This window comes from Salmo salar, chromosome ssa12, assembly GCF_905237065.1.
Source record: "Salmo salar chromosome ssa12, Ssal_v3.1, whole genome shotgun sequence".
In the NCBI taxonomy this organism is placed as follows: Eukaryota; Metazoa; Chordata; class Actinopteri; order Salmoniformes; family Salmonidae; genus Salmo; species Salmo salar.
The window spans coordinates 101,047,244-101,060,811 of NC_059453.1; the positions used below are offsets into that span (position 1 = coordinate 101,047,244).

Sequence of the window (13,568 nt, forward strand, 5' to 3'; positions counted from 1 at the left end):
TAGCATCTCTTATGACCGAACATAACGTCTAAAACACCAGGACTGCGATTACTCACCACGGACTAACAGAATCCTTTTTTTTTGGATCCTGGACTTCCTGACAGGCTGCCCCCAGGTGGTGAGGGTAGGTAACAACACATCCGCCAAGCTGATCCTCAACACAAGGGCCCCTCAGATGGTGTGTGTGTATCCCTGTTCATAGTCCGGGTAGCCATTTGATTACCTGTTCAAGAGTCTTATGGCTTGGGGGGTAAAAACTGCTGAGAAGCCTTTTTGTCCTAGACTTGGCACGCCGGTAACGCTTGCCATGTGGTAGTAGAGAGAACAGTCTATGACTGGGGTGGCTGGGGTCTTTGACAATTTTTAGGGCCTTCCTCTGACACCGCCTGTTGTAGAGGTCCTGGATGGCAGGCAGCTTGGCCCCAGTGATGTACTGGGCCGTATGCACTACCCTCTGTAGTGCCTTGCGGTCTTAGGCCTAGCAATTTCCGTATCAGGCAGTGATGCAACCAGTCAGGATGCTCTCAATGTTGCAGCTGTAAAACCTTTTGAGGATCTCAGGACCCATGCCAAATCTTTTTAGTTTCTTGAGGGGGGAATAGGCTTTGTTATCTCCTCTTCACGACTGTCTTGGTGTGTTTGGACCATTCTAGTTTGTTGGTGATGTGGACACTAAGGAACTTGAAGCTCTTAACCTGCTCCACTGCAGCCCTGTCGATGAGAATGGGGGAGTGCTCGGTCCTCCTTTTCCTGTAGTCCACAATCATCTCCTTTGTCTTGGTTACGTTGAGGGAGAGGTTGTTATTCTGGCACCACCAGGCCAGGTCTCTGACCACCACCTTATAGGCTGTCTCGTCATTGTCGGTGATCAGGCCTACCACTGTTGTGTCATCTGCAAACTTAATGATGGTGTTGGAGTCGTGCCTGGCCATGCGGTCGTGGGTGAACAGGGAGTACAGGAGGGGTCTGAGCACGCACCCCTGGGGAGCTCCAGTGTTGAGGATCAGCGTGGCAGATGGGTTGCTACCTACCCTCATCACCTTCGGGCGGCCCATCAGGAAGTCCAGGATCCAGTTGCAGAGGGAGGTGTTTAGTCCCAGGATCCTTTGCTTAGTGATGAGCTTTGAGGGCACTATGGTGTTGAACGCTGAGCTGTAGTCAATGAGTAGCATTCTCACGTATGTGTTCCTTTTGTCCAAGTGGGAAAGGGCAGTGTGGAGTGCAATAGAGATTGCATCATCTGTGGATCTGTTTGGGCGGTATGCAAATTGGAGTGGGTCTAGGGTTTTGAAACATGTTGGTATTACAGACTTAATCAGGGACATGTTGAAAATGTCAGTGAAGCCACCTGCCAGTTGGTCAGCACATGCTGGTAATCACGTCCTGGTAATCAGTCTGGCCCCGCAGCCTTGTGTATGTTGAACTGTTTAAAGGTCTTACTCACGTCGGCTACGGAGAGCGTGATCACACAGTCGTCCAGAACAGCTGACGCTCTCATGCATGCCTCAGTGTTGCTTGCCTAGAAGCGAACATAGAAGTAATTTAGCTCGTCTGGTAGGCTCGTGTCACTGGGCAGCTCGCGGCTGTGCTTCCCTTTGTAGTCTGTAATAGTTTGCAAGCCCTGCCACATCCGACGAGCGTCGGAGCCGGTGTAGTATGATTCAATCTTAGCCCTGTATTGACGCTTTGCCTGTTTGATGATTCGTCGCAGGGTATAGCAGGTTTTCTTGTAAGCCTCCGGGTTAGTGTCCCGCTCCTTGAAAGCGGCAGCTCTACCCTTTAGCTCAGTGCGAATGTTGTCTGTAATCCATGGCTTCTGGTTGGGGTATGTACGCACAGTCACTGTGGGGACGACGTCCTCGATGCACTTATTGATGAAGCCAGTGACTGATGTGGTGTACTCCTCAATGCCATCGGAAGAATCCCGGAACATGTTCCAGTCTGTGCTAGCAAAACAGTCCTGTAGTTTATCATCTGCTTCATCTGTCCACTTTTTTATGGACTGAGTCACTGGTGCTTCCTGCTTTAACCTCTTGGCGTTCCCCTAGGATAGGGGGCGCTAAAGCGATTTTTGAAAAAAATTTGTGCCCATTTTAAACGGCCTCCTACTCAAACTCAGAAGCTAGGATATGCATATAATTAATATTTGTGGATAGAAAACACCCTAAAGTTTCTAAAACTGTTTGAATGGTGTCTGTGAGTATAACAGAACTCATATGTCAGTCAAAACCCCGAGACAGATCGAAACAGGAAGTGGAATTCTGAATTGCGAACTCAACTTCATCACGTTGCCTATTAATCACACCGTGAGCTATGGTTCATTGAGCACTTCCTATTGCTTCCACTAGATGTCCCCAGTCTTTACAAAGTGATTTGAGACTCCTACTGTGAAAACTGAATGAATGAGACGCTGTGGAACGTGGTCACACGGAGAGGGCCATCACCATTATGACGCCGACGCCCCTGGTACCCTCCCCTTTCGAAACGTTTTGAAACACAATGCAATCGTCCCCCTCGAATCTTATTGGCTCTCTTGTTGAAAAACGCCCTGAAGATTTATGTTATACAACGTTTGACATGTTTGAAACGAACCTAAATGGGGAAAAAATGCATTTTCTCGAAATGGCTGTCCCGCGGCCGACGGAAGTTTTGGAGCAGCCTTCAGACGCGCTAACAAGAACAAGCTCTTGGAACATAAAGGAGTATTTTTTTCGAACGAAAATACATTTGTTGTGGACCTGGGATTCCTGGAAGTGCTTTCTGATGAAGACAACCAAAGGTAAGGGATTATTGACAATAGTATACAAGACTAGATGTGATATGCGATTGTTCCAAGATGGCGCTGACCTGTAACGTTAGCCTATTTTTCAGAGTATCGCATCCCCTTTCATCGCAAAGTATGATTACCCAGTAAAGTTCATTTTAAATCTGGCATTACAGGTGCTTTCAAGAGACATTCATCTATAAATCTTAGAATGACAATATTACGTTTTAAAAATGTTTTCGAATAGTAATTTAGTAAATTGTAGCTCTGTTTCATCGGATGCATTTGAGGGAAAATAGTTAGTCAACGTTATGCACCAATGTAAAATGCTGTTTTTATATATAAATATGACCTTTATTGAACAAAAGAATGCATGCATTGTGTAACATGATGTCCTAGGTGTGTCATCTGATGAAGATTGTCAAAGGTTAGTGCTGCATTTAGCTGTTTTTTGGTTATTTGTGATGCATGTGGTTGGTCGGAAAATGGCTATGTGGCTATTTTTACGATATACTCCTCTAACATAATCTAATTATGTTACAACGAAAGCATAAACATTAGAATATGTCAGCAGAGTACCCAGCCAGAAATAATCAGACACCCATTTTTCAAGCTAGCATATAATGTCACAAAAACCAAAACCACAGCTAAATGCAGCACTAACCTTTGATGATCTTCATCAGATGACACTCCTAGGGCATTATGTTATACAATACATGCATGTTTTGTTCAATCAAGTTCATATTTATATCAAAAACCAGCTTTTTACATTAGCATGTGATGTTCAGAACTAGCATACCCACCGCAAACTTCCGGTGAATTTACTAAATTACTCATGATAAACGTTCACAAAAAACATAACAATTATTTTAAGAATTATAGATACAGAACTCCTTTATGCAATTGCGGTGTCCGATTTTAAAATAGCTTTTCGGCAAAAGCACATTTTACAATATTCTGAGTAGATAGCTCGCCATCACGGGCTAGCTATTTTGACACCCACCGAGTTTGGCACTCACCAAACTCAGATTTCCTATAAGAAAAATTGGATTACCTTTGCTGTTCTTCGTCAGAATGCACTCCCAGGACTTCTACTTCATCCACAAATGTTGTTTTGGTTCAAAATAATCCATAGTTATGTTCAAATATCCTCTGTTTTGTTCTTGCGTTCAAGACACTATCCGAACGGTGACGCGCGGACGCGTATCGTGACAAAAAAATTCTAAATATTCCATTACCGTACTTCGAAGCATGTCAAACGCTGTTTAAAATCAATTTTTATGCGATTGTTCTCGTAAAAAAGCGATAATATTCCGACCGGGAAACCCTGTTTTCGTTCAAAGACTCAAAATCTAAAATGGACTCTTCATGTGCACGCGCGCCCCCGTCTCATTGTTCTCAGATCGACCACTTACCAAATGCGCTACTGTTTTTCAGCCATGGGCTGCAAAGTCATCATTCAACGTTCTGGCGCCTTCTGAGAGCCTATGGGAGCCGTAGGAAGTGTCACGTTACAGCAGAGATCCTCAGTTTTCAATAAAGAGAGTGTAAAAGGCCAAGAAATGGTCAGAGAGGGCACTTCCTGTACAGAATCTTCTCAGGTTTTTGCCTGCCATATGAGTTCTGTTATACACACAGATACCATTCAAACAGTTTTAGAAACTTTAGGGTGTTTTCTATCCAAATCAAACAATTATATGCATATTCTAGTTTCTGGGCAGTAGTAATAACCAGATTAAATTGGGTACGTTTTTTATCCGCATGTGAAAATACTGCCCCCTATCCTAGAGAGGTTAAGTTTCCCTGCATTAAAGTCTCCAGCCACTAGGAGCGCCGCCTCTGGGTGAGTGGTTTCCAGTTTGCTTATTTCCTTATACAGCTGACTGAGTGCAGTCTTAAGTGCCAGCATCTGTCTGTGGTGGTAAATAAACAGCCACGAAAAGTATAGATGAAAACTCCCTAGGCAAATAGTGTGGCCTGCAATTTATCACAAGATACTCTACTTCAGCTTTCCCACTCGCCTTCTGCGGGTCCTCATGAGGCATCCCGCTCTGTGTCCTCTGTACCTACGTCGCTTCCTCTTGCAAATAGCGGGGATGTTGGCCCTGTCGGGTGTTTGGAGAATGTCCTGTGCGTCCTGCTTGTTGAAGAAAAAAATCTTAGTCTAATCCGAGGTGAGTGATCTCTGTCCTGATATCCAGAAGCTCTTTATTGCCGTAAGATACGGCTGCAGAAACATTATGTACAAAATAAGTTACAAATAACACGATAAAAACACATAATAGCACAATAATAGCCTACAAACAGGAAGGCAAATCTCTGCTCTCTCTGAGCTCTAGGTTAAAGCCAACACAAAAGGAAAAAAGATCTCTGCTTTCAGGAGACGATTTGGCATGGGTCCTCAGATCCTCAAAAAAGTTCTACAGCTGCACCATCGAGAGCATCCTGACCGGTTGCATCACTGCCTGGTATGGCAACTGCTCGGCATCTGACCGTAAGGCACTACAGAGGGATAGTGGGTACGGCCCAGTACATCACTGGTGTCAAGCCTCCTGACATCCAGGACCTCTATACTAGGCGGTGTCAGAGGAAGGCCCAAAAAATTGTCAAGACTCCAGTCACCAAGTCATAGACTGTTCTCTCTGCTAACGCACGGCAAGCGGTACCGGAGCGCCAAGTCTAGGACCAAAAGGCTCCTTAGCAGCTTCTACCCCCAAGCCATCAGACTGCTGAACAATTAATCAAATGGACACCGGACTATTTACATTGACCCCCCCCCCTGTTTGTTTTTACTATTATCTATGCATAGTCACTTTATAAATTACCTCAACTAACCTGTACCCCCGCACATTGACTCAATACCAGTACCCCCTGTATATAGCCTCGTTATTGTTATGTAAATTGATTGTGTTACTTTTTTATTTTATTTTAACATTTTACTTTAGTTTATTTAGTAAATATTTTCTTAACTCTATTTATTGAACTGCATTGTTGGTTAAGGGTTTGTAATTAAGCATTTCACGGTAAGGTCCACAGCTGTTGTATTCAGCATTTCACGGTAAGGTCCACAGCTGTTGTATTCAGCATTTCACGGTAAGGTCCACAGCTGTTGTATTCAGCATTTCACGGTAAGGTCCACAGCTGTTGTATTAAGCATTTCACGGTAAGGTCCACAGCTGTTGTATTAAGCATTTCACGGTAAGGTCCACAGCTGTTGTATTCAGCATTTCACGGTAAGGTCCACAGCTGTTGTATTCAGCATTTCACGGTAAGGTCCACAGCTGTTGTATTCAACATTTCACGGTAAGGTCCACAGCTGTTGTATTCAGCATTTCACGGTAAGGTCCACAGCTGTTGTATTCAACATTTCACGGTAAGGTCCACAGCTGTTGTATTCGTCGCATGTGACTAATAACATTTTATTTGATCTCTGCTCTCTCTGAGCTCTAGGCTGAAGCCAAAACAGAGCAAGACAGATATCTGCTCTCTCTGAGCTCTAGGTTAAAGTCAATACAGAGGAATACAAATATCTGCTCTCTCTGAGCTCTAGGCTAAACCCAATACAGAGGAAGACAGATCTCTGCTCTCTCTGAGCTCTAGGCTAACCCCAATACAGAGGAAGACAGATCTCTGCTCTCTCTGAGCTATAGGCTAAACCCAATACAGAGGAAGACAGATCTCTGCTCTCTCTGAGCTCTAGGCTAAACCCAATACAGAGGAAGACAGATCTCTGCTCTCCGACAGTGGTCATCCTAATATTTATGTGTTTCTTAATTCCATTATTGTACTGTTGTGAATTGTTAGATACTACTGCACTGTCGGCGCTAGGAAGACAAGCATTTCGCTACACCTGCAATAACATCTGCTAAACATGTGTACATGACCAATACAATTTGCTTTGAAGATGATTATAACTTAACCAAGATAAACGACAGACCGTCGTTCCAAATGGGAACAAATGAGTCATAGTGGGCAGAGCCAAGTACGAGCTAGCAAGATCCTATTGGCGCGTTGTAGCGTGTATTTGCATTATTCTGTTAGGGAACGCCCAGCCTGTGAAGTGCGCCTGTGCAATAACTCAATTCGCTTTTTTTGGCCAGAATCCATCTCGTTGTTCTCCCACTTCCGGCCACTGAGCTTCCTCTCTATTTGGCAGTCAGCTGAAACGCAAGCAGATGCTTCCAATGTATACATCCGGTCAAATATCTGTATCGTTGTTCTGTGCGTAATTTAGCATGCCATCATGCTGGGCAAGCTAGTGATTTGAAGTCAGTACTCTATATATAAAAAGCCAGTTCAATGTATTGATGTTGCTAGAGATGAATGTGACAGGTGAACAGAAACAAACTAAATTAATTGGTTGTAATGCGCTCTAGTCTGTTGGTAGCTCTGCCAGTCTATGAAACCAGTAGGTTGATAGGAGAATAACTTTAATATGTTCTAATTATTATCGTTGGTCGAACAGAGCGCTACATGGCTCTGCCGGTAGAGGGCGGCATGACGGCACCGGACGAGCCCCTGGTCTCCCTGCTGCTGCGACATCACAGGCTAACTGGAGAGGCAGGTAAGTAGGGCTAGAATCTGTGGCTTTACTTGGGAATACACGGAATAACGTTATAGTTTACCACATAGCTGGTTCTATGACTATTATTAATCTGTTTTTCTGCAATAGGTCAGACCAAATTTGCTTTCCTGACCAGGCCTTGGAATGCTAACGTCAGCTAGCTAACTAAACTAAGTTAGTCGTCCTCATTTGCTTTGTGATTTGGCTAGTTAAGATGGCTAGCTAGCTATGAACCCATGTTTTCTATCAAACTATTTGAGAGGGTTTTATATTGTTGACTAATTATTGACTAACGGATTTTAATTTCTTAACTATCTCAGCTAGATGATATCGTGACTGGCTAGAAGGAACCTCCTATATTTACCTGAAGCGAGGGCAAAGATTTTAATAACTAAACCAAGATAGACCACAGCCTGTCGTTTCAAACGGGTACAAATGAGCCACAGTGGACAGAAAAACAAGGTGGCCCGAGCCACGCGCGAGCTAGCGAGATCCTATTGGCGCGTTCTAGCAAGCATTTGCATATTTCCGTTTGGGGAACGCCTACTCTGATGTGCGCGTGTGCAATAACTCAATTTGCCTGCGCAATTTTTAGTCTACAAAAGGTAGTCCACTCTGTTAGTAACAGAATGTAGTTTTGCGAACAGAAAACTGCATTGACATCACATTTTTCGTCGATGAGTAAATTATCAGATTGTCAGGCAAAACCCATCTTGTTCCATCTTCTCCCATTGCTGGCCTTTGAGTTTCCGTGGAAACGTGAACCGGATGCTTCACATCTCTACATCTGGTGAACTAGCCATCTCATTGTTCTGTGGTTCAACTGTAACGCCAGCTAACTAGCTAGCATTAGCGGCTTGGCTTGACCAGTGAGCCCACTAGCCATCTCATTGTTCTGTGGTTCAACTGTAACGCCAGCTAACTAGCTAGCATTAGCGGCTTGGCTTGACCCGTGAGCCCACTAGCCATCTCATTGTTCTGTGGTTCAACTAACGCCAGCTAACTAGCTAGCATTAGCGGCTTGACTTGACCAGTGAGCCCACTAGCCATCTCATTGTTCTGTGGTTCAACTGTAACGCCAGCTAACTAGCTAGCATTAGCGGCTTGGCTTGACCAGTGAGCCCACTAGCCATCTCATTGTTCTGTGGTTCAACTGTAACGCCAGCTAACTAGCTAGCATTAGCGGCTTGACTTGACCAGTGAGCCCACTAGCCATCTCATTGTTCTGTGGTTCAACTGTAACGCTAACTAGCTAACATTAACGGCTTGGCTTGACCAGTGAGCCCACTAGCCATTTTCATTCTTCTGTGGTTCAACTGTAACGCTAACTAGCTAACATTAGCGGCTTGGCTTGACCAGTGAGCCCACTAGCCATCTCATTGTTCTGTGGTTCAACTGTAACGCTAACTAGCTAACATTAGCGGCTTGGCTTGACCAGTGAGCCCACTAGCCATTTTCATTGTTCTGTGGTTCAACTGTAACGCTAACTAGCTAGCATTAGCGGCTTGGCTTGACCAGTGAGCCCACTAGCCATCTCATTGTTCTGTGGTTCAACTGTAACGCCAGCTAACTAGCTAGCATTAGCGGCTTGACTTGACCAGTGAGCCCACTAGCCATCTCATTGTTCTGTGGTTCAACTGTAACGCTAACTAGCTAACATTAGCGGCTTGGCTTGACCAGTGAGCCCACTAGCCATTTTCATTGTTCTGTGGTTCAACTGTAACGCCAGCTAACTAGCTAGCATTAGCGGCTTGGCTTGACCAGTGAGCCCACTAGCCATCTCATTGTTCTGTGGTTCAACTGTAACGCCAGCTAACTAGCTAGCATTAGCGGCTTGGCTTGACCAGTGAGCCCACTAGCCATCTCATTGTTCTGTGGTTCAACTGTAACGCCAGCTAACTAGCTAGCATTAGCGGCTTGGCTTGACCAGTGAGCCCACTAGCCATCTCATTGTTCTGTGGTTCAACTGTAACGCCAGCTAACTAGCTAGCATTAGCGGCTTGGCTTGACCAGTGAGCCCACTAGCCATCTCATTGTTCTGTGGTTCAACTGTAACGCCAGCTAACTAGCTAGCATTAGCGGCTTGGCTTGACCAGTGAGCCCACTAGCCATCTCATTGTTCTGTGGTTCAACTGTAACGCCAGCTAACTAGCTAGCATTAGCGGCTTGGCTTGACCAGTGAGCCCACTAGCCATCTCATTGTTCTGTGGTTCAACTGTAACGCCAGCTAACTAGCTAGCATTAGCGGCTTGGCTTGACCAGTGAGCCCACTAGCCATCTCATTGTTCTGTGGTTCAACTGTAACGCCAGCTAACTAGCTAGCATTAGCGGCTTGACTTGACCAGTGAGCCCACTAGCCATCTCATTGTTCTGTGGTTCAACTGTAACGCCAGCTAACTAGCTAGCATTAGCGGCTTGGCTTGACCAGTGAGCCCACTAGCCATCTCATTGTTCTGTGGTTCAACTGTAACGCCAGCTAACTAGCTAGCATTAGCGGCTTGGCTTGACCAGTGAGCCCACTAGCCATCTCATTGTTCTGTGGTTCAACTGTAACGCCAGCTAACTAGCTAGCATTAGCGGCTTGGCTTGACCAGTGAGCCCACTAGCCATCTCATTGTTCTGTTTTTCAACTGTAACGCCAGCTAACTAGCTAGCATTAGCGGCTTGGCTTGACCAGTGAGCCCACTAGCCATCTCATTGTTCTGTGGTTCAACTGTAACGCCAGCTAACTAGCTAGCATTAGCGGCTTGGCTTGACCAGTGAGCCCACTAGCCATCTCATTGTTCTGTGGTTCAACTGTAACGCCAGCTAACTAGCTAGCATTAGCGGCTTGGCTTGACCAGTGAGCCCACTAGCCATCTCATTGTTCTGTGGTTCAACTGTAACGCCAGCTAACTAGCTAGCATTAGCGGCTTGGCTTGACCAGTGAGCCCACTAGCCATCTCATTGTTCTGTGGTTCAACTGTAACGCCAGCTAACTAGCTAGCATTAGCGGCTTGGCTTGACCAGTGAGCCCACTAGCCATTCTCATTGTTCTGTGGTTCAACTGTAACGCTAACTAGCTAGCATTAGCGGCTTGGCTTGACCAGTGAGCCCACTAGCCATCTCATTGTTCTGTGGTTCAACTGTAACGCCAGCTAACTAGCTAGCATTAGCGGCTTGGCTTGACCAGTGAGCCCACTAGCCATCTCATTGTTCTGTGGTTCAACTGTAACGCTAACTAGCTAACATTAGCGGCTTGGCTTGACCAGTGAGCCCACTAGCCATCTCATTGTTCTGTGGTTCAACTGTAACGCCAGCTAACTAGCTAGCATTAGCGGCTTGGCTTGACCAGTGAGCCCACTAGCCATCTCATTGTTCTGTGGTTCAACTGTAACGCCAGCTAACTAGCTAGCATTAGCGGCTTGACTTGACCAGTGAGCCCACTAGCCATTCTCATTGTTCTGTGGTTCAACTGTAACGCTAACTAGCTAGCATTAGCGGCTTGGCTTGACCAGTGAGCCCACTAGCCATCTCATTGTTCTGTGGTTCAACTGTAACGCCAGCTAACTAGCTAGCATTAGCGGCTTGGCTTGACCAGTGAGCCCACTAGCCATTTTCATTGTTCTGTGGTTCAACTGTAACGCTAACTAGCTAGCATTAGCGGCTTGGCTTGACCAGTGAGCCCACTAGCCATCTCATTGTTCTGTGGTTCAACTGTAATGCTAACTAGCTAGCATTAGCGGCTTGACTTGACCAGTGAGCCCACTAGCTTCCAGTGAATATCCTGAAATGGTACAAAGGTAACGTTATGCGCTAAACTGCCAGAGGTTTAAAAAAAAAAAAAAGTTTAGGTTACAAAAACTGAAAAATAATGTACATTTCAGTTATACATATTTTATAATTTTTTTTCAGGGAACAAGTAATGGGTTAACAACTTACAGCTAGCTGTTCTGCAGCAATGGAAGTAAATTAAGCATTGAAAGTTGATGCTAACAATTCCTACAGGTGTCCCAACTTTTGTTGATTTACTTTTTTAAATGTATTTTTTATTTAACCACAGGGTGGCCAAGCTTATCTTCAATCAGCTTTGAGAATCTTTTGTTTCCCCACCATAGCGGGGAACCATCAGTTGTAATAGCCAATATGTTTTTAATATTGACACCTCTCTCCTCAAAATGATCTGTGAAGGCTTTTGCATCTAGTAGTACCATGCAATGGTTTTAGACAAGGCAGCTCCTGACGTACCTGCTCTGAGTCACAGTGGGTTTTAGACAAGGCAGCTCCTCACTGTTTATCTGAATAGTAAATACTCCAGATATCTCCTCCTCTATATGCCCACAGACTGACCTGTTTATCTGCCTCCCTTATTGATCATTCTCTCTAAATAATTTGGCTAATAAAGGTATTCTTTATGCTGACATTTGACCACTTTCCAACTTTCCACTTCTCTTTGGCAGCTGGAAATGAACAGATGGGAAGTATTAGTAGCATTAAATGATGGGGAGGATTAGTAGCATTAAATGATGGGGAGGATTAGTAGCATTAAATGATGGGAGGGATTAGTAGCATTAAATGATGGGAGGATTAGTAGCATTAAATGATGGGGAGGATTAGTAGCATTAAATGATGGGAGGATTAGTAGCATTAAATGATGGGGAGGATTAGTAGCATTAAATGATGGGAGGATTAGTAGCATTAAATGATGGGAGGATTAGTAGCATTAAATGATGGGGAGGATTAGTAGCATTAAATGATGGGGAGGATTAGTAGCATTAAATGATGGGGAGGATTAGTAGCATTAAATGATGGGGAGGATTAGTAGCATTAAATGATGGGGAGGATTAGTAGCATTAAATGATGGGGAGGATTAGTAGCATTAAATGATGGGGAGGATTAGTAGCATTAAATGATGGGGAGGATTAGTAGCATTAAATGATGGGGAGGATTAGTAGCATTAAATGATGGGGAGGATTAGTAGCATTAAATGATGGGAGGATTAGTAGCATTAAATGATGGGGAGGATTAGTAGCATTAAATGATGGGGAGGATTAGTAGCATTAAATGTAGAATATTGAACTAAAGTAATTGGCAGAGCTTTTAAGATGTTGATTGATATTGTTTATATAAAAACCGTTTCTAATCAGGTCGATGAGGAGTCCTGCTGACCAGACTTTACTCCCGTCTTTCAACTCTGTATTTCCCCAGTGTTTTCCCTTAGTTAAACCACGTAAGAGATCAGCAGGTTCTGGAAACCTTGGTCCACAACCTTGGCCTCAAAACACCCCCAGAATAACACAACTAGTTGAATAAAAGGTTTCTCTCAAATCCCTCTACCCCTGAATTCTGCAAATAACAAAAAGTATAAGGACAAATTTGCAACATTTTCTAAACCTGTTTTTGCTTTGTCATCATGGGTTATTGTGTGTAGATTGAGGAATTAAAAAAAAAAAAAATTTTTTGTTTGTTTGATATGATGGAATTGATCCTAAAAGTGGCAGTATTACTATCCAGTCTCTCTCTCAACAGATGCTGTGAGGTGGATCAGACCAGGTTCCTCTCCAGGTTCCTCTCCAGGTTCCTCTCCAGGTTCCTCTCCAGGTTCCTCAGCTCAGTGGGATGAGGTAGTAGGTTGGATAGTTTTAGGGTCACACCCACACTGGGAGATAACTGTACAACCTACTGTCTTTCTCAATGTGTCAATCACCAAGGATACTACAGTCAATCTCCTCTTATGGTCATTGTAAAAGATTCTATTCTGATCGTATTTGCTGTGGTGTTTTGAGAACGAACAGGAAGAAATCATCAAGGTACATCGTCAACATTATGAAGTCATTGTCTATCTGCTGAGGCGTTGTGAGGTAGTAGATTGTATTGTTGTGGGGTAGTGATTTTACCCTGATCAGAAGATAACTATACAATCTATTGCCTTCCCTGACCAGCAGAACAACTACTCTCAGACATCCATGTTTTTCTGTTCTCTGTTATGACCATAGCCTCCATTCATATCCACACTAGAACAACCTTTCAGAAGCTCTAGAGTTGTCTATCTTGGGGTTAGGGGTTAGGGTTAGGGGTTAGGGGGGTTAAGGGTTAGGGTTAGCTCTAGAGTTGTCTATCTTGGGGTTAGGGGTTAGGGTTAGGGGTTAGGGTTAAGGGTTAGGGTTAGCTCTAGAGTTGTCTATCTTGGGGTTAGGGTTAAGGGTTAGGGGTTAGGGGTTAAGGGTTAGGGAGTAGCTCTAGAGTTGTCTATCTTGGGGT

The 13,568-nt window shown here is 44.3% G+C and overlaps 1 long non-coding RNA gene across 1 annotated transcript; it reads left to right on the plus strand.

Annotated features, from left to right (window-relative positions):
* Positions 1-6,925: 6,925 nt before the first annotated feature.
* Positions 6,926-13,403, plus strand: LOC106566286 (uncharacterized). The gene is made up of 3 exons (XR_001319841.2): positions 6,926-7,096; positions 7,230-7,328; positions 12,837-13,403. It is a non-coding gene; the product is annotated as an uncharacterized lncRNA (long non-coding RNA).
* Positions 13,404-13,568: the final 165 nt, after the last annotated feature.